We start from the raw sequence: 20,120 nt of genomic DNA on the forward strand, positions 1-20,120 counted from the left end.
ATCCTTACATAGATTCAGGTTGTTATGAATATTCTTTTTTATTTACAATCTCTCCCTTTATTAGCATAATTAACATGTACTTGGAAAGCCAGCAGTAAAAGCTGTTCAAACAGCACCATTACATTACTGTTTTGGGGCACACAAGCATGGAGGACTTCTATATTTCCAGGTTAAAATGAGCTTGAAAGAGATAGACTCCAGTTCAGAAAGGCTGCCCCATGACAGCCATCATTAAAACAAGAATTAATGCACCATTATTAAGACAATTATAGGGTGGTTTCATTCTGCTTCCTAAAGAGTGAAATGACAGCAATGATGGTCAACATTATATGGGGAACACCAAGTCCACACTTTGCCCAGAGTCAACTGCAACCTCATGAGTCTTCTTGATTAAGGCACGTGAGCCCACAGTGACAGAATAGGTCCCTGGATATATGTCTATGTAGAAGTCCTTAGAGATGTTCTCAACAGACCAAAATGACTCTTGAGAATGCTCTGATGTTTGGTAGATGCTTCCTGGACCAACAGATGTCTCTCTTCTGCAGTTTCTTTGCTCTTCACTATGCCCTGTGTCTGAGTACACGTGCACTTCTGGAGGCTTCCTTCTGTGATAAAGGTAGACATGGGTTGCCCCCCGCCCCTCCCTCTGGTATAGACGAGTAGTATTTCCCACACTGACTTGAAGTATAGTCCATGAATTCAGCCATTGTTCTGAAGGAAGAACTAAGGGTTGGGTGCCTGTCTTCTTTCTCTCCTAGGGGGCACTGGGGATCTGGGACTGACCATCATTCCGGTAGGGGCCCTGGCAGTAAAGGACCCCCACACTGCCTCTGGATCACTCTGGAGAGTGCCAGTCCACTACCCTCCTCTTTGTGTGATCTAGTACTTCCCTCCCTACACTAGTAGGCCACTGTAGCAACCACCGGTCCACCTCTTCCACGCTGCGGCCACTAGACAGTATTCCATGTCTCCACTTTTGCTTCTCAGGCCATTATGAATATTCTTAAGGAATGGATGTGTACAGGATTTCGTGTGTCTAGATGAGCAAACTATATCTTAACCAGGTGGGCAGTTTATATCCTTATCAATTGGTTGTAAGTTAATTGTGGGGATGTATTGTCCATTGAGCATTTAACACATAAATCTGGTTGCTGGGATGCAGTCTGTTGAGTTATGTCTTCACTAGATTGTTGGGAGTGTGAACAGAGTCCCTGACAGGAAGCTTTACTAGGCTGGCATGGTGCGGGGACATGCTAGCATTGCCTGCAGAACGCAATGTGAGTCTCAGGTGTGGTAACAACCACCAAGGGGACAGTGTGTGGAAGCAGTAACAGAGAAACTGCTCGAACATGTGGATCTCACACAGAGTGAGAACTTGCAGGAACCAGGTCGAGTACTTTTTTAATTATACTGCAACATATTTCAATTAAAATATTTTGAAAAATCTACAATAATGAAAAAAAACTAGTTGACTTTGTTTCCTGCTTATTGCTTCAAAATAGAAATATATCTTTTCTAAGAAGTTTTATTTGGTAAATAATTGAAAAATTAGCAAAATTCACACTCCCAAAATTGCCTAGTCTTGTCATAGAAAAACTGTTTCAAAGCACAGTTCATTCTATAAGAACTCTGTTAAACTATGGAAACGAATTTCTATGATCACAGGACTTAGAGCAGTTCTCAATATTCTATGAATGCATCCAATTCTAAAATTTTTGTTGTTGTTGATGATGATGAAGAAATTTAGATTTTCTGAAACTGGTCTTTATACTTTTGCTTTGATCTCTAGGGTAGATACTCAAGATCTTTCTTGTTCAACTTATTTTTCTGTTGTTATAAATTCTTGTTGACAATAATCATATACGTGGAATATCAAAACACTCTGCTTATGCTCATGAAATCTGGAATCAGAAAGGACTTTGGCTTCCAGTACTCATTTGTTCACTGATGCTAATTAGATGACTTTCTTAATATTGCAATATGTTAGCATGAAAATTCAGATATCTATTGTGTGTTCACTGCAAAATTATTATAAGAATGCATTACTCCTCCACACATTTACTAAACTTGAACTAAGATGTTATTTGATAAATTTATTGTCCTGGAGTTATCAGCAACATGTGAATCAAAAATTGATATTATTCTCTAAAAATTTGAAGATAGGAACTCTTCTTTAATGATTAGCACCTATCCACATCTGATTATCTGGCAGTTAATTTGATTACTATTAAATATAATTCAGTCTCTTTTGCCTAACAAGATCCATTTGCTAGATTGCTTTCCTCATAGCAAAGAAACACAAACACTTTAACTTATTCACGTAAAACTACTCACATGGCAGGCAGAAGTAAGAATTCTGAAATAACAAGAATAATGAAAAATGAAGTGTACATTCTGGATGCAGCCTCTGTGTGATATAGTGTCCCTGAAATGACAGATGTCCACAAGGTGTTGCAGAGTGCAGAAGATCATTTAAATCACCAAGATATTCTTCAAGAATACCAAGAACAGTCATGAGCTAAGACTTGAAGAAAGAACTATAAAGGTTAAAGAAAAATGTGAAGCTGGCACTTTTGTCAAAGGAAACTTTATGAATAAAAGAATAGAACTGTGAAATAATATATTGTATGAGGCACTTTGTAAGAAATGTGTCCTGTAAAAGAGCAAGAAATGAATCTGTATCTATAAAAGAGGCTCAATTCATTGGAAGTGCTGATGAATCATGCTTATGAATTTAGACTTAATCATTCAGGTAATAGGAAGCAATTGAAGAATTGAAGGAGTAGAATAACGGACCAGGACAAATTGTGACTTAAAAGTAATTCTTCATAGCAAATAGCCTTGCTTTGTGGGCTTCGGAGTTATTAGCTTAAAAATATCAAGAAGCTTGCTAGCCACCAATGTTAGCTTTCTCTTTTTTTTTTTTTTTGACATAAAAATTGAGTATATCAATTTTACTTTCCTAGATAAGACATAATTTATTCATCACTTTTAAGAGCAGTACAGTTTTAGACTTCTATTCTGATAAAACATCTTGGTCAAAAGAACATGGAATCAATAGGGTACATAACACGATAAGAGAGGCAGAATGCAAACAAGTGAAAATGGCGAGTTCAAAATTATCAAATATGAGGATATGCTGTTGACCTATCAGAACACCATGGTGGTTTTCTTATATTTAGATTTAAATTTAATTAGAGAGCCACACTTTAGGTAGACTGAAGAAGAATTCTTTAGAGCAGTACTGAACAAGTGGGCCAAGTCCATCATGCTTAAAGAAAAAAAAATGATAAAATGAATTTACTGTTACAAAGAATGATACAAAGAGATTCCAAAAGTCTCATAAGCAAATATTGTACTCTGTTTTACTTCTATGTGTATTGGTGCTTTGTTTCAATGTGTGAATGTAAACCACATGTAGTTTGGTGCCCATGGACGTCAGAAGTGTGTATCAGATCATCTAGAACTGGAGATTAGGATGCTTGGGAACCACCATGTTGACTCTGAGAACAAAGGCGAGGTCTCCTGTAAGAACAGTGAGTACTTTTAAGTTATGAGCCATATCTCCATTATCTTATCAAACAAAAATGTAAACATTCACTACTGGAGTGGGATAAATGAGAAAGAGGTAAAAGGACATAGGCAATTAGAGACAACAGCATCTGGCCTCCTAATAGGGTCAAGATTTCCTGGAAAATAGTGAAAATGTAAAGGTTGTTCAGGGGTAAACACGTTGGCAATTTTTTTTAATTAGTTAAGTGAATAAATACACACCTAAATAAATGAGAACTATGGGGGTTTTTATAAAAATCCATCCAAATCCTTACCACCAAATCCAGATGCCCTTTCTAGGAAAAGAAAGCAGTCAGCATCTTCAAACATTTTTGCCTTTTATCTTGCTCAGCATTTCCTATCTTTTGTGTTTATTAAATCATGCACCCCCCCAAAGGAGCCAACTCGGTAATCAACTGCATCCCACTATTTGAGGGTTCTAGGATATTGATCATTAGCTCTGATAAGAAAACTGGTCCTAAAACTGTTGAAGCATCCGCACTTGTGCCTTCATTCTTGCTAAGTTTTCTATGCCCTATGAGTTGAATCATGGGTATTTTGAACATTTGGGCTAATATCCAGTTATCATTGAATACATAACATTCCCACTTAGAAGGGGAATGAAATAATCATGGGAAGCAGAGGAAAGGAGGGGCCTGGATAGGAGAGGGGAAGCAGAAGGAAAAAAGGGGGTAGGATCAGGTATGGGGGAGATAGGAGAATGAATATAAATATGCAGCAGTGTGAGTTGGGGGACAGGGGCAACCTTTAGAAAGTCACAGACACCAGGGATGTGAAAGGCTCTTGGGACCCAATGAAGATGACATTAGCTGAAATGCCCAACAGTGCAGAGATGGAATCTAAAGAAACCTCCTCTAGTAGACAGACACGCCCCCAGTTGAGACTTAGGACCACCCACCCATCTCAAAAATGTTGACCCAGAATTGTTCCCATCCTGGAAATATAGAGACAAAAATGGAACAGAGACTGAGGGAAAGGCCATATAGAGACCACCCCATCTTGGGATCCATCCTATACACAGACACCAAATCCAGTCACTATTGCTGATGCCAAGTTATGTTTGCGGACAGTAACCTGGTGTGACTGTCCTCTGAGAGGCTTTACCAGCAGCTGACTTAGACAGATGCAGATATTTACACCCAACCATTGAGCCCTGGGACCACTGTGGAAGAGTTAGGGGAAGAACTGAAGAAGTTGAAAGGGATTGCAACACTATAGGATAATTAACAGGATCTCTCAGAGTTCCCAGGGACTAAGCCACCAACCAAAGAGCAAACATGGGTTGCTCTGTGGCCCTGGCTATATAAGTGATAGATGACTGCCTTCTCAGTGAGAGGGAATGCACTTGACTCTGTGAAGGCCTGATGCCCCAGAGAAGGGGGATGCTAGAGGGGAGATGTGAGTGTGGGTGGGTTGCCACTCTTTGTGGCAAAATTGATTGGGGCCTCAGGGGTGGAGAACTGGGAAGGGAGACAAAATTTGAAATGTAAATAAAATAATTTAAAAAGGAGAAGAAGAGGGAAAAGGAGGAAAAGGAGGAGAATTAGGACAAGGACGAGGATGAGGATGAAGAGAATGAGGAGGACGATAACTAGGAGGATTGGGAGAACGAGGAGGATAAGAACAAGGATGAGGATGAGGAGGATGAAGAGGAGGAGGAAGAGGAGGAGAAGGAGAACAGCAGGGGGGGAGGAGGAGGAAGAGGAAGAGGAGGAAGAGGAAGTAATGAAATGATGAAGCTGGGACAATAGACTCCTGTAGAATTTTCTCTGCCTTGAAACATTAGTGAGACTGAGGAATGGGCCATGAGACTAAGGAGATAAATAAATTCGCGTGTCTGAGAAAACCAAACCTTGGAAGACTCTGGAAAGTTCCTCCCAAGATTTATATGATTGAACCAAGGCTAAAAGAAGAGGCTGAGTGAGCCACACTGTCTTGTATAGATTTTTCAGAACTATCAGCTGTCTTTGAGCTCATCGGACAGCTACAGGATTTCCACTGACCTGAGTATTCACAGATGGCAGGGTAGGATTGAGGATATGCAGCTGGTTTTGTCATTCATGGTCCTGTAACGAACACCCCCTTCATCCATACTACTCATAGTAACCCCAGTAAAAACACATTGCTTTATACAAAGTTGGACTTTTGGTCCCATCATTATATTGACCTGTCAAGAGTTCCCATACTTGGGTGTGAATACATGTGTCATAACTCCTTCTGTAAAGCCAGTAACACAAAAGATAGAACAAAAAACTATTTCCTTACCTTCATCATCCCAAGTGCATTTATAGCATCCCATACTGGTTTCATTGCAGTAAACAAGGCACAAATCTGTTTTTTTTTTTTTTTTGGTCTAATGTACAATAATATATTGAAGGAAAATATTTAAGTGACCACTTAAGTGAGGAGGGCTATTATGTTTGGTGTTTTATTTCCTACCCAGGTCCCTTGTAATGCAAATTTAAGGACTAATAACAACAAGGATGACTGGACTTCATTTGCATAGACTGTTGTCTACTTATTTGAGTTGCTTTGCAAATTACTGAACACATAGTTCACCAAGAGAAGGTATTTTGTTTTCAATTTATGCTGACCCCAGTCTTTATTTTCATAGTCACTGAAGTCACATAAGTGGATATAAATTAATTTCCATGAGGGCAGATTGCAGTACCATTACTTAATATGAGTAGAATAACGTTATTTGACGAAATCATCAAAGAAAACGACTATGGTACTTAAAGATAAAAAGAGTTACCAAAATTTCAACATCATACATGGTGCTATAAAATATCTCAGAAGAAATTTTGTTCATTATTGATCATTTGTTCTCGATTTACTCTTGTAGCCTAAGTGTTAAATGTATGTTTATTATAAACATGGTTAATTCTCTCTGAAATAAAAACATATGATGTGCTTTACACCCTGTAGATCACTGACCAGCTCTATATCAAACTCAGAAAACACACAATACTATTCATTTTTATTTTATTAAGTAAAATGGCCTTGAATGGTCTTGTAGAGGATAATTATGGTGGCTAATCTGATATAATAGCTTCTATCAATTGCTGCCAATCCCCACACCTCAGTTTAATGTCTGAGCCAATACAGTATAAGGAGAAAACCAGCTCTGCTGTGTTGTGATATACACCCATTCCATAAAATTAATTAATTAATTAATTAATTAATTAATTAAATATAGATGCTTTTTGTATGCATCTCTATGTCACACTAGTAAATAATAATGTAAACAAATGTAAGAAAATGGAATTAGGAGCCACTTTTAAAGCAATAAGCCAACTTTAAATGACACATAGAATACAGTTTGAAACAACACAGATGCTCCCTGACAAAGGATTGAATACCGAAAATGTGGTTCATTTACACAATGGGATACTGCTAAGCTATTAAAAACAAGGACATCCTGAGTTTTGCAGGCAAATGGATGGAACCAGAAAATATCCTGATGGAGGTAACTCAGACCCAGAAGTACATGCATCGTATGTACTCACTGATAAGTGGATATTAAGAAAAAAAGGTAGAGAATACCTAAGATACAATCCACAGAACTCAAAAAGGTTAAAGAGTGGGAAAACCCAATTGAAGTTGCCTCAATCCCACTTGGGAGGGAGAAGAAAGTAATCTCAGTAGTGAGGAGGAAGGGAGGGACCCGAGGGAGAAAGGGGACAGGGAGGGGAAGAGGGAACATGATCATATATTGCATGGGGAAGGGGGAAGACTGAAGCTCTGAGGGCCAGCAGAAAGAATGGAAACAAGCAAACATGGGAGGTATGAGGTAGGGGGGCCCTCCAGAATGTACCAGAGACCGGGGAGGTGGGAGACTCTCAGGACTCAAAGGGAGAAACCTTAGATATCCTACAGTGGGGAGAGGGAATTCGTAGAGCTTGCCTCCAGCAGAAAGAAAGGGCACCAAGTGAAGGAAAGGTGTTGCCATCCCACAGTCAAAAATACTGACCCATAATTGTTCCTGTCTGAAAGAACTGCAGGGTCAAAAATGGAGAGAAACCTGAGGAAAAGGAGGTCCAGGGACAGGCCCAAAGTGGGATCCAGCTCAAGGGGAGGCCCCAAAGCCTGACACTATTACTGAGGCTATGGAGTGCTCACAAAAATGGGCCTATCATGACTCCTCTCTGAAAGACTCAACAAGCAGCTGAAAGAGTCAGATGTAGATATTTACACCCAATCAATGAACAGAAGCTGACTCCTGTGGTTGAATTAGGGTAAAGTTGGAAGAAGCTGAGGGGAAGGGTGACCCTGTGGGAGGACCAGCAGTCTCAACTAACCTGAACTCTGAGATGTCACAAAAACTAGGCCACCAACCAGGCAGCATACACCAGTTGATATGAGGTCCTCAACACATATATAGCAGAGGACTTCAGGGTCTGGACTCAGTCAGAGAAGATGCACCTAACCCTCAAGAGATTGGAAGCCCCAGGGAATGGAGAAGTTTGATGGAGAGGAGAATGGGAGACTGGAGACATCCTCATGGACACTTGGAGAGGATGTCTGTTTGTGGAACACTTAGAAAGTGGCCTGGGAGAGAGATAAAATCTAGATTGTAAAAATAAAAAAGACTAAATAAAAATTTTTATAAAAAGAAATATGCTAAATATTTTTTCAGAAAATTGTAACATTTTTGAAGTTGACTTTTAGAATGTAGGTGTACTTTTATCAGGTTTCCTATGGAATACTGCCAAAATACCCCTGACTGTGTAAGGAGGGTACCAATCCTCCCTGCCAGCTCTAGAGGTTGTCACTGCACTGGTTCTCCATGTAAACTGTAGTTGACCCTAGCAGAGAGAGAATATCTCCATGTGGTTTGCAGAACTTGAAACATTGATTGCTTTTAATTAGCATAGCATAGTCTGAAAAAATTATAAGTATTGTAATTATTTTGGGGGGAAATAATATTTGGAAACATTAAGCACCCATGGTTACTTGTCTCATTACATGTCTTACAAAAATATCATTTGCTTTGCCCTGGTTATAGAATGAAACCCTGATAAGCGGGATAGATAGGTATATAGATAGATAGACAGATAATAGATAGATAGATAGATAGATAGATAGATAGATAGATAGACAGACAGATCTATAGTGTTAAGCATGGTGTGTTTTTATATTTTGTGTTTCTATTTATTTATATGTATGCATTTATATATAAATATATGTGGCATGTAGACACACATATAATAAAGATCTTTTGGTTCTTTGTTCTCACCCCAAGATTCATGACTCTTGTCTCGAGCTTCTAACAGGAATCTCTTATTTAGTTTTACTGCAAATTGCTACTGAGAAGGGAATTTGAAAAGAAGCACAATTAGGGTACTGAATCACAATCTACTATTTGGTGTGTGTCCTCATTTGTGTATGGGGAGAGCAGGTGTGCAGGGTGTTATAACTGCTAAGGGAGAGCACACTAACGTTCCCTTAACTACAGATTCTGGTGAAGCAATTCCCGTAAAGGCTGATGCTGTGCTGAGTCCTGTTTTGTACTTCCATACTTGGAATGTGGAGAATCTGTTTCCTAGCAACAGTACTCAGTTATATGTCACTTGACTAGTCCACAATTTAATGACCTCCATGGAGGCGCCTGCTTTAGACAATTTGAGACAAGGGTCTGGACTGGGAAGGTACGGTTAATCTTCTCTTGTCATTCGTGGCTGCCCCTACACAATAAAAAGCACAATCTTCTGGGTATGCCTGGCTGTATACAGCAGATTCAGAGAAAAGGCCTAGGGGAATCTGGCTCCTTTCACATCCCACTCTTATTGCCGAATTTGTTTCCGACTTTCTCAGCTTTACTTCTCCTAACAAGCATTTTGTTAATAATTCAGCTCTGTCATTCATAACTTGTTGTTTCCTAGTTATTACCCCCTCAGCCGTCCTTGAATCTTGGTCACAGACATCCATTTAACTTACTGCTATAAGAGTCTACTCTTCCGAACTTTAGCTCTGTTTTATTATATAGATGTCTCTATCAAACGTGCTAACAACCCACATCCTAACCCAGGCCTTTCCAGATCATGTTTTGGGACATACACCTCAGTTACTGCTGCAAATGATGCTGTAGAGACAACACTTGGCTTATTTTCTCGGATATCAAGAATGGCACATTCTTCACTGTATTGTTTTTTGAATTCTTATTGCCTCTCAAATTACTTCTCTCTACGATGTTTCACCTCTAGGACCTGCCTTTTGGTGATGGCACTTTTCAGCATCAAGTTGACTATGCAGTGATGTCAAATAATAATCCTGAGCTGGCAAAACAATATTTCTCATACTCAGTAGGTTTTATATTTCAACAACTACAAGAATATAAATCACAAATACATATTTCTTACTTTCTGGTGGCCTGGAACACAAAGAATGATGTGCCAGCATGTCCCATGCCCTGTGAGAACTAAGTTCTGGACAGTTAATCTTCGACTTCTCATTCTGCCTTCTCTGGGTCTCTTTACAACATCAGTAATCTCACTCACAAAATGTCTTATACCCTAATATTTAACAAAGTGTTTGCCAAAACAATACTATTTGGTGATTTTAGCTCATGGACTTTGAAGGGATATAAATATTAAGACCATATCATTCAACAGTCTCCATGATTTCTCAGATAATGTGTGTGTGTGTGTGTGTGTGTGTGTGTGTGTGTGTATGTGTGTGTGTGTGTGTGTGTATGGGTGTGTGTGTGTGTACACACAATTAACAACTTATTTAAGGATGCTCATTTTTTTTATTTTTTTCAGGTACAAGTCAATGAAACATAAGAAAGGAATGTCAGAGAATATATCCAATTGATGTCATTAAAAAACCATGTTAACACAATTCAAAATTTATGTAACTCAGACCCAAAAGGAGAAATATGACATCTATTTGCTTATTTGTGGATGTCATCTGTTAAGTCCTTGATAAGCATATTAGAGTCCAGGAAGCCAAAGAGGTTAGGCATTGAGGAATGGAAACGGACGAATAGAGGCATCTCCCTGGGAAGGGGTAATAGAATAGATAGTTAACGGATAGGCATGTTCGGGTACTGGAACAGAATGAACAAATTGTTAAAGAGAAAGAAATGGAAATGAAGCAAGGTATACCAAGGAGGACAGCTTAAACTAACTCAGGTTTGAAGGCGCATATGGAAACCTAATACAGTAAATCTTCCTAACATATTGAAAGACCCCAGCTTAGCAGCAGTAACGCCATTTTGCAAGGCTGTACTTAAGATGACTGGTTCAGGGAAAGGTTAGAACACTGAGTACACAGCAGCTGCCAAGCAGGATGTGTATGGTTGAAGGCCTGGCAACAGGACTGCGGTTGAGCACCTGACAATGAGAAAAGCCCCGGGAGAGGTCCCACACCCTGGTGGGGGGCCGAGTCAGTCGTTATGTTCCAGGAAGGTAGCTAGGAAACTTGCCCTCGGGCTGAACCTTTGGGGGGCCGAGTCAGCCGTTATGTTCCAGGAAGGTAGCTAGGAAACTTGCCCCCGGGCTGAACCCTGGCCACATTAGAATCCACCAATTATATCCCTGTAACCATGCATCTGCTTCTGTATGCTTGCTTCTGCTCCCCAGAATCCTATAAAAAGCCCATCCTTGGTTCCGTGGCGCGTGCCAGTCCCCGAGTGACTGAAGCGCCCACAGGTGCCTGTGTATCCCGACAATAAACCAAATCCTCTTGCTGATTGCATCTGGTGGTCTCAGTCTGGTCATTGAGTTGGAGGGTCTCCATCCCGAGGGAAAGTTCTCCCTGAGAACTTTTCAATTTGGTGCATTGGCCGGGAAAGGAGATCCTCCACCCAGGGACCACCGACCACCCACTGGGAGGTAAGCCGGCCGGCGTCTGTCTGATTTTGTCTCGTTCTGCCCTATTCTGTCTGTTCTGTGAGCGCTCAGCCAGGTTGTTTGGAATTTGGGCGGGAAGAAGAAGGAGCTGAGGAGCTTGGACTTCTCGCCCTGCAGCCCTGGAAGACGTTCCAAGGGTGTTAGGGGCCCGACTTTTCGGGGCTCAATCTGGGACTCTGGTTAGAGGAGGAGGATACGGACTTATGGCACCTCTGTCTGTATTTTTGGCTTTCAGAGGGCCCCAGACCTTTGCCACCTCCATCTGACTTTTTGCTTTCAGTTTGGTACCAAAGCCGTGCAGCACGCCTGTCTGTTGTTTGTTTGACTGTTGGTGTTGTTTGTTTTCTCTGTGTCCTAATCTTAAATCAGAGCCTTCTAAGAAACCTGTCCTCACAGCAGACCCAAACTCCCCTCTCATAGATCTTCTCTCTAAAGATCCTCCTCCCCCATATTGTTTACCTACAGGCCCGGCTGAAACGGAGGAGGCAGAGCCGCCGGCCAGATCAGTTGCCGGGCCACAGTCTGATAAGGGTTTCTCCCCTGTCGCAGGGAGATTGCGCAATAAGCGCGAGGTGATGCCAGATTCAACCTCCCAGGCTTTCCCACTTAGACAGGGAACCGGTGGCCAGACCCAATACTGGCCGTTTTCAGCAGCTGACATTTACAATTGGAAACAACACAACCCTTCTTTCTCCAAAGATCCGGTGGCACTCACCGACCTAATAGAATCTGTTTTACTTACCCACCAGCCTACTTGGGATGACTGCCAACAGCTCTTACAGGCCCTCTTAACCTCAGAAGAAAAACAAAGAGTGTTCCTAGAGGCCAGAAAGCATATTCTGGGAGATGATGGGCGTCCCACTCAGCTGCCTGAGGAAATTGATGCTGCATTCCCACTTAAGAGACCAAACTGGGATTTTAATACAGCTGAAGGTAAGGGACACCTACGCCTTTATCGCCAGTTGCTCCTAGCGGGTCTCCGAGGGGCTATACGACGCCCTACTAATTTGGCTCAGGTAAAACAGGTATTACAGGAAGCAGGGGAAACTCCCTCCGCCTTTCTAGAGAGACTTAAGGAGGCCTACCGTATGTACACTCCCTATGACCCAGATGACCCAGGCTGCTCCAGATATCAGGACTAAGCTACAGAGGTTAGAAAATTTGCAGGGCTATACATTACAGGATTTACTTAAAGAAGCTGAAAGGATTTTTAATAAGAGAGAGACACAAGAAGAAAAAGAAGATAGAGTTCGCAGAGAGAGGGAAGAGAGAGATAAAAAAAAGAAACAAAGAATTGAGTCGAATCTTGGCCGCCGTAGTTCAGGGCCAAGAAAGGAAGGGAGATAGGGGGGGAGCTCGAAAGGGGCTGAAGCTGGATAAAGATCAATGTGCCTATTGCAAAGAGAAAGGGCACTGGGCCAGAGAGTGCCCCAAGAAGCCTGGCGGACCCCGAAAGCCTCGACCACGAACCTCCCTCTTGGCTCAAGATAAAGATTAGGGAGGTCAGGGCCAGGAGCCCCCCCCTGAGCCCAGGGTAACGCTTAAAGTTGGGGGGCAGCCGGTTACTTTCCTGGTAGACAGAGGAGCCCAGCATTCAGTCCTCACCCAAGCTTCAGGACAACTCAGCGACCAGACAGCCTGGGTACAAGGAGCTACTGGTGAGAAACTATACCGATGGACTAAGGACCGCCGGGTTCAGCTGGCTACCGGTAAGGTGACCCATTCCTTCTTACATGTTCCGGACTGCCCGTACCCTCTGCTGGGCTGTGACCTGCTCACCAAACTAAGAGCACAAATTCATTTTGAGGAAGGAGGGGCCCGAATAACTGGCCCCCACGGAACTCCCCTTCAAGTTATGAATATAGACTATATGAACCGGGACAGGACAAGCCACAATCCCTAGAAATAGACACTTGGGTCACGAATTTTCCACTGGCTTGGGCAGAGACTGGTGGGATGGGGTTGGCGCTCCAACAGCCCCCCTTAATTATACAGTTAAAGGCCACTGCAACTCCAGTCTCCATAAAACAATACCCCCTGTCACGTGAAGCTTATCAAGGTATAAGGCCTCACATTACGAGGCTTCTGGATCAAGGCATCCTAGTCCCCTGCCGGTCACCTTGGAATACGCCTCTTCTGCCTGTTAAGAAACCCGGCACTGGAGATTATAGGCCAGTACAAGACTTGAGAGAGGTCAACAAGAGGGTAGAAGATATTCATCCGACTGTTCCAAACCCTTACAATTTGCTCAGTACACTGCCCCCTACACATACTTGGTATACGGTTTTGGACCTGAAAGATGCCTTCTTTTGCCTCCGGCTGGCCACCGTGCCTAAGGAAAGACCCTGAAATAGGGCTTTCAGGACAATTAACTTGGCTAAGAAATTGGACCCTGTGGCCTCCGGCTGGCCACCGTGCCTAAGGATGGTGGCTGCAATTGCTGTCCTGATCAAGGACACTGAAAAATTGACTTTGGGACAGCCACTCACCATCCTAGCACCCCACGCAGTGGAGGCCTTGGTAAAGCAGCCCCCAGACCGCTGGCTCTCTAATTCCCGCATGACCCACTACCAAGCCTTGTTACTGGATGCAGAACGGGTTCAGTTTGGGCCCGTAGTCACCCTCAATCCTGCCACCTTGCTTCCTCTACCAGAGGAGGCAGAACAGCATGACTGCCTACAAATCCTCACAGAAGTACATGGAACCAGGCCAGACCTATCTGACCAGACTCTTCAGAATGCTGACCACACATGGTACACGGATGGCAGCAGCTTCTTGGCAGAGGGAGAGCGAAAGGCTGGAGCTGCGGTCACTACAGAGGACAAAGTGATTTGGGCGAAAGCCCTGCCTGCTGGTACCTCCGCACAACGGGCTGAACTCATCGCCTTGACTCAGGCGCTCAAGATGGCAAAAGGTAAGAGGCTAAATGTATATACAGACAGCCGTTATGCCTTTGCCACGGCACACATTCATGGGGAGATCTACCGGAGGCGGGGGCTGCTCACATCTGAGGGTAAAGATATTAAAAGTAAGGCTGAAATTCTGGCCCTCTTAGAAGCCCTATTCTTGCCCAAAAGACTGAGTATTATGTATTGTCCAGGACACCAGAAAGGGCACAACCCAGAGGCACGAGGAAACTGGCTGGCTGATGCCACGGCACGAGAAGCGGCCATGAGCAAACAAATCTTGCCCTTAAATAGCCCAGACCAACCCACGCCCCCACCAGTGGGACAAACCAGTTGGGTTTATGCCCATGAGGACATAGAGCTCCTAGAAAAAATGGGGGCCATGTACCACCCTCAACTAAAACAGTGGGTCTACAAAGGAAAGACAGTTATGCCAATAAAAATGACTTTTGAATTGATCTCCTTTTTACATAAATTAACCCATTTGGGGTTTAAGAAGATGAAAACCTTACTAGATCGGGAAGAGATAAATCTGTGTTTTTTGAATCCGGACAAAGCGATACAAAAGGTGACTGAGAGTTGCAAAGCGTGCGCTCAGGTTAACCCAGGAAGGACCATGATTGGACAAGGAGTTCGTCCTAGGGGACACCGTCCCGGCATCCATTGGGAAATTGATTTTACTGAAATTAAACCAGGTATGTATGGATACAAGTATCTCCTAGTGTTTGTAGACACCTTCTCAGGATGGGTCGAAGCCTTCCCCACAAAGCACGAGACTGCAAAAATGGTCACCAAGAAGCTCCTCGAGGAAATCTTTCCTAGGTATGGCATCCCTCAAGCGTTGGGGTCGGACAATGGGCCCGCTTTCGTCTCCCAAGTAAGTCAGTTGGTGGCCAAATTGCTGGGGATTGATTGGAAATTACATTGTGCCTAGAGACCCCAGAGTTCAGGTCAGATAGAACGCATAAATAGAACAATTAAGGAGACTTTATCCAAACTTACGCTTGCAACTGGCTCAAAGGATTGGGTGGCCCTCCTTCCCCTAGTTCTATATCGGGCCCGGAATACCCCGGGCCCCCATGGTCTAACTCCTTTTGAAATAATGTATGGAGCACCACCCCCATTTGTCCATTTCTTTGATTCAAACATTGCTGATTTTGCTGACAGCCCTTCTCTGAGGGCCCATTTACAGGCCCTACAGATTGTGCAGAGAGACGTCTGGAGACCTTTGGCCGATGCTTACCAGGACAAGCTTGAGCATCCCGTGGTGCCACACCCATTCCAGATTGGAGACACCGTGTGGGTGTGCAGACACCAGACCAAGAATCTCGAGCCACGGTGGAAAGGACCCTACACCTTCCTCCTGACTACCCCGACCGCCCTAAAGGTAGACGGAGTCGCGGCTTGGATCCACGCATAACATGTCAAGGCAGTCCGGTCTGAGGAATTGACTAATCACAACACTACACCCCAGACATGGAGAGTTCAGCGCACTCCAAACCCCTTAAAGTCCTTTTGTGGCCTAGAGTCAGTGGGGGAATAAGCCCCCACCACATTTATAACATTACCTGGACAGTCACTAATCTCATGACAGGAAGGCTGGCTAATGCTACCTCCGTAAGGGGGACGCTGGCCGATGCCTTCCCTCCCTTATACTTTGACCTTTGTGATGTGATAGACTACAAATGGGAGCCTGGCACTACCCATAATTGGCATCCCTCAACCACCTACTATGGTTGCAGTCCGGCTTCCCACAGCAAAGAGATCTACGTTTGCCCTGGACACAGAGTGAGCCGGCAGTGCGGAGGGCCGGGGAGTGGGTACTGTGCCCAGTGGGGATGTGAGACTACTGGGGATGCATATTGGAAGCCATCCTCATTTGGGACCTGATAACTCTGAAACGAGACGGTCGGCTTCCTTACACCTTGTGTAAACGGGGCGCGAAATGCAATCCCCTCGTCCTCCACTTCACCGACTCAGGTAGAAGAGCGACCTGGGACGGGCCCAAATCTTGGGGCCTGTGCTTATACGTCACAGGGACCGATCCGGTGGGTCTGTTCTCTCTAAATAGACAAGTCTCTCCCCTGGCCACTCGACCCATTGGACCCAACCTAGTTCTACCAGATCAGAAGCCTCCCTCGCTCCCGGCACAAGCCCAACCCCCATCATTGCCTAAGGTTACCCAGGCCCCTGGTAGTACCCCTACAAGCCCCTTCTCCACAACGGGGGGCTCCACCATTTTGATCTCCCCGTCGCCAGGCACCGGGGATCAATTATTCAATTTGGTGGCTGGTGCATATCTGGCTCTCAACTATTCAGACCCTTTTAGGACTCAGGAGTGCTGGTTGTGCCTCCTTTCCGGTCCGCCCTATTATGAAGGGGTGGCAGTCATTGGAAATTATACCAACCTGACTGCTGCCCCAGACAGTTGTGCCAATACCCCCAGCCACAAACTAACTCTGCCCGAGGTCTCGGGACGAGGGCTCTGCTTGGGGAATGTACCCCACACACACCAGACCCTCTGCAACACCACTCAGAAGATTCCCATCGGGAACTACTTCCTGGCAGCCCCAAAAGGCACATACTGGGCCTGCAATACCGGACTAACACCCTGCATCTCAGCCACAGTCCTTAACATCGTTGTCTGAAGTGGTCCTCCAAAATAGACGAGGGCTAGATATGTTGTTCCTCCGCGAGGGTGGATTATGTGCTGCTCTAAAAGAAGAGTGCTGTTTCTATGCAGACCATACTGGAATAGTAAGAGATAATATGGCTAAGCTTCGAGAACACCTGACCCAAAGACAAAAACTGTTTGATTCCCAACAGGGATGGTTCAAGGGGTGGTTTAACCGATCCCCTTGGTTTGCTACCCTCCTGTCAACCCTGATGGGACTCCTACTTATTCTTCTCCTAATTCTTCTTTTTGGACCCTGCATCCTTAATAGGCTGGTACAGTTCATGAGGGATAGACTTTCAGTCATTCAGACCCTCGTACTGACGCAGCAGTACCATAGGTTGAGACAACAAGAGACAGAAATTTCTTGACCAAGTCGAGTGAAAGATTTCACTCAAAGTTGGAAAAAAATGGGGGAATGAAAGACCCCAGCTTAGCAGCAGTAACGCCATTTTGCAAGGCTGTACTTAAGATGACTGGTTCAGGGATAGGTTAGAACACTGAGTACACAGCGGCTGCCAAGCAGGATGTGTATGGTTGAAGGCCTGGCAACAGGACGACTGCGGTTGAGCACCTGACAATGAGAAAAGCCCCGGGAGAGGTCCCACACCCTGGTGGGGGGCCGAGTCAGCTGTTATGTTACAGGAAGGTAGCTAGGAAACTTGCTCCCGGGCTGAACCCTTGCCACATTAGAATCCACCAATTATATCCCTGTAACCATGCATCTGCTTCTGTATGCTTGCTTCTGCTCCCCAGAATCCTATAAAAAGCCCATCCTTGGTTCCGTGGCGCGCGCCAGTCCCCCGAGTGACTGAAGCGCCCACAGGTGCCTGTGTATCCCGACAATAAACCAAATCCTCTTGCTGATTGCATCCGGTGGTCTCGGTCTGGTCATTGAGTTGGAGGGTCTCCATCCCGAGGGAAAGTTCTCCCTGAGAACTTTTCCATATAAACATATATGAAACAGATATAGATGGAGTGATAGAGCCTATATGTTGATAGAACCTTCAGTACTGGGAATGAGATATCTCTAATTGAGTTCATGGCCAGCTTTGCTAACTGAAAGCAAGGACCTATTGCTGAGGACAATACCTACATGAAACTCTGAACACAGAAACATATATGCTACTGGTACCTACTCAGAATCTTCATTGCTATGAACTAGCATTCATGTTACTGAAAGAATTCTTGGTCCTTTAAAAAATAACTTAGGTAAACACCAATCCAGCTACATGCCCTCTGACCAACAATGGTTACCTGACTCTAAACCACTAGGGTAACAGTGGCACAAGTTCATTTTTGTTTGTTTGTGTTTGTTTGCTTTTTTGTTATTGGGTAACCAACCAGTATATAACTGACACTAAGACCTACTTTATGAATGGATCCCATCCCCAACATTGCTCAGGAGGCTAAGAACCTGAGACTAGATAGGAGAGAGACCTAGAGGAAAACCAAGTACCCTTCTGTTATAGAAACACAGCAAAAAATATGCAAAATGATATTCCACTATTTTCATAGATCATTGTCTTGCTTAACCATTATCAGACCACCTTCCTCTAGTAGGAGATGGGAATAAAGACAGAGACACACAGCTGGACACTGTGTAGAGAGTGGAAGAACTTTGAATGTCTAGTCCTAAATAGGATGTTTCCATAAAATCCCCCTCCTAAGGGCTCACAGAATTATACACACGAGGAGGTAGAATGATTTTAAGAGCCATGGAGGAAGAAATACACTATAGAACTAAGAAATACACATTCATATGTATGTCCTGGAATACAGTAGGGCTGACATACATATGAAGTCAAAGGGATTGTGGCAGCATGTGCAGAGCCTGCATAAGTGTGGGCTAGACAGGGTCCCAGCACCAAGAAGGAAAATATATATGAGTATATATGAAGAGAAGTTTATCCGGAACTTTGAAGCTACCTCACAAATGAAACCACTCACAAAAGAAAAATTATTTTAATCCAACAGAATCCTACTTGCAATACAAACTACTCTTGGGTAGGACCCGTGCTCTGCAAGGTGCTTAGGTTTTTAGTATCAAAATCAATCCAGCATTCAATACAGTTTCAAAAGGAGTTATTTTCATTTCTATTGAAAATGTGATTTTCTTTTCTGAAACCTACCATTTTTCCATAAAATATTAGATGTAAGGAGAAGAAGTTGATAAAATGAAAGGGACAGGGAGAGGGCTGGGAAAAGAACTCTCAGGAGGAGGAGAGGGCCAGCATAAAGAACCCTGAGAGAGCCAGCCAGCATCAGGAACTGGGTCCTGGACCAGCCTGATCTGAGGCAGAAGAGCCTTTATTTAAGAGATTTTGCCAAGGAGGTTGAGAAAAGATGTTAAGAAATAATTTGGGGGCTGGGAAGATGTCTCAGTTGTTGAACTTACTTGGGAAAGCAAGCAAGAGACAGAGGCTGACCTTGAATTTGACTTTACCCTGCATTTCCTGTCCCAAGATAAACAAGAGAAATTAGGGAACTAAATGTGACATTCATCCCAGGGTAGGGTGCCAGTTCCAAGTATGAAAGCAAACATTTCAAATGCCAACTCCTTTTTGAATTCACTGATTACAGGCAAAAGGTTGAAACAACAATAATGTCACTCCATATCTGGCCCATACTGAGTTACTTTTATCTAGAAATTTTATATCCAAATACTGAAGGGACAGTAGTCTCAGCACTTTCTGGTTTCGATTCATCTGATGTGTTAAGAAACCTCATGGAAGCTTGCTATACCAAGTCTGAAGGGTGTGAATTACTGAGATATGTCAACACCTCCAACTTCCATAAACCAGAGATTGACTGTCAAAAAATATAAAGCCATATTAGCAAGAAAAATTGTTTTTAAAAAATGATTATTTTGAAGTTAAAGTGTATTAATTCCCATATTAGTAACACTAGATAATGTAAAAATACCTTTTGATTAATAAATTCTGAAATAACTCTTGAAAACCATCTCTCCAAATATTATAGCTGACACATACATTTACTTAATTAGCAATTTCAAATTACTCTGACAACCATTTTTCTTTAATTTTGTTTTTCTTACTTGAGCACAGTTTAATATTGTCATTATGACCATGTTCAGGATGATTGCATATT

The 20,120-nt window shown here is 43.3% G+C and overlaps 1 pseudogene; it reads right to left on the bottom strand.

Moving 5' to 3' along the window:
* Nucleotides 1-325: 325 nt before the first annotated feature.
* Nucleotides 326-966, bottom strand: Akip1-ps1 (A-kinase interacting protein 1, pseudogene 1; annotated as a pseudogene).
* Nucleotides 967-20,120: the final 19,154 nt, after the last annotated feature.

Source organism: Rattus norvegicus, chromosome 15, assembly GCF_036323735.1.
Source record: "Rattus norvegicus strain BN/NHsdMcwi chromosome 15, GRCr8, whole genome shotgun sequence".
NCBI classification, from domain to species: domain Eukaryota; kingdom Metazoa; phylum Chordata; class Mammalia; order Rodentia; family Muridae; genus Rattus; species Rattus norvegicus.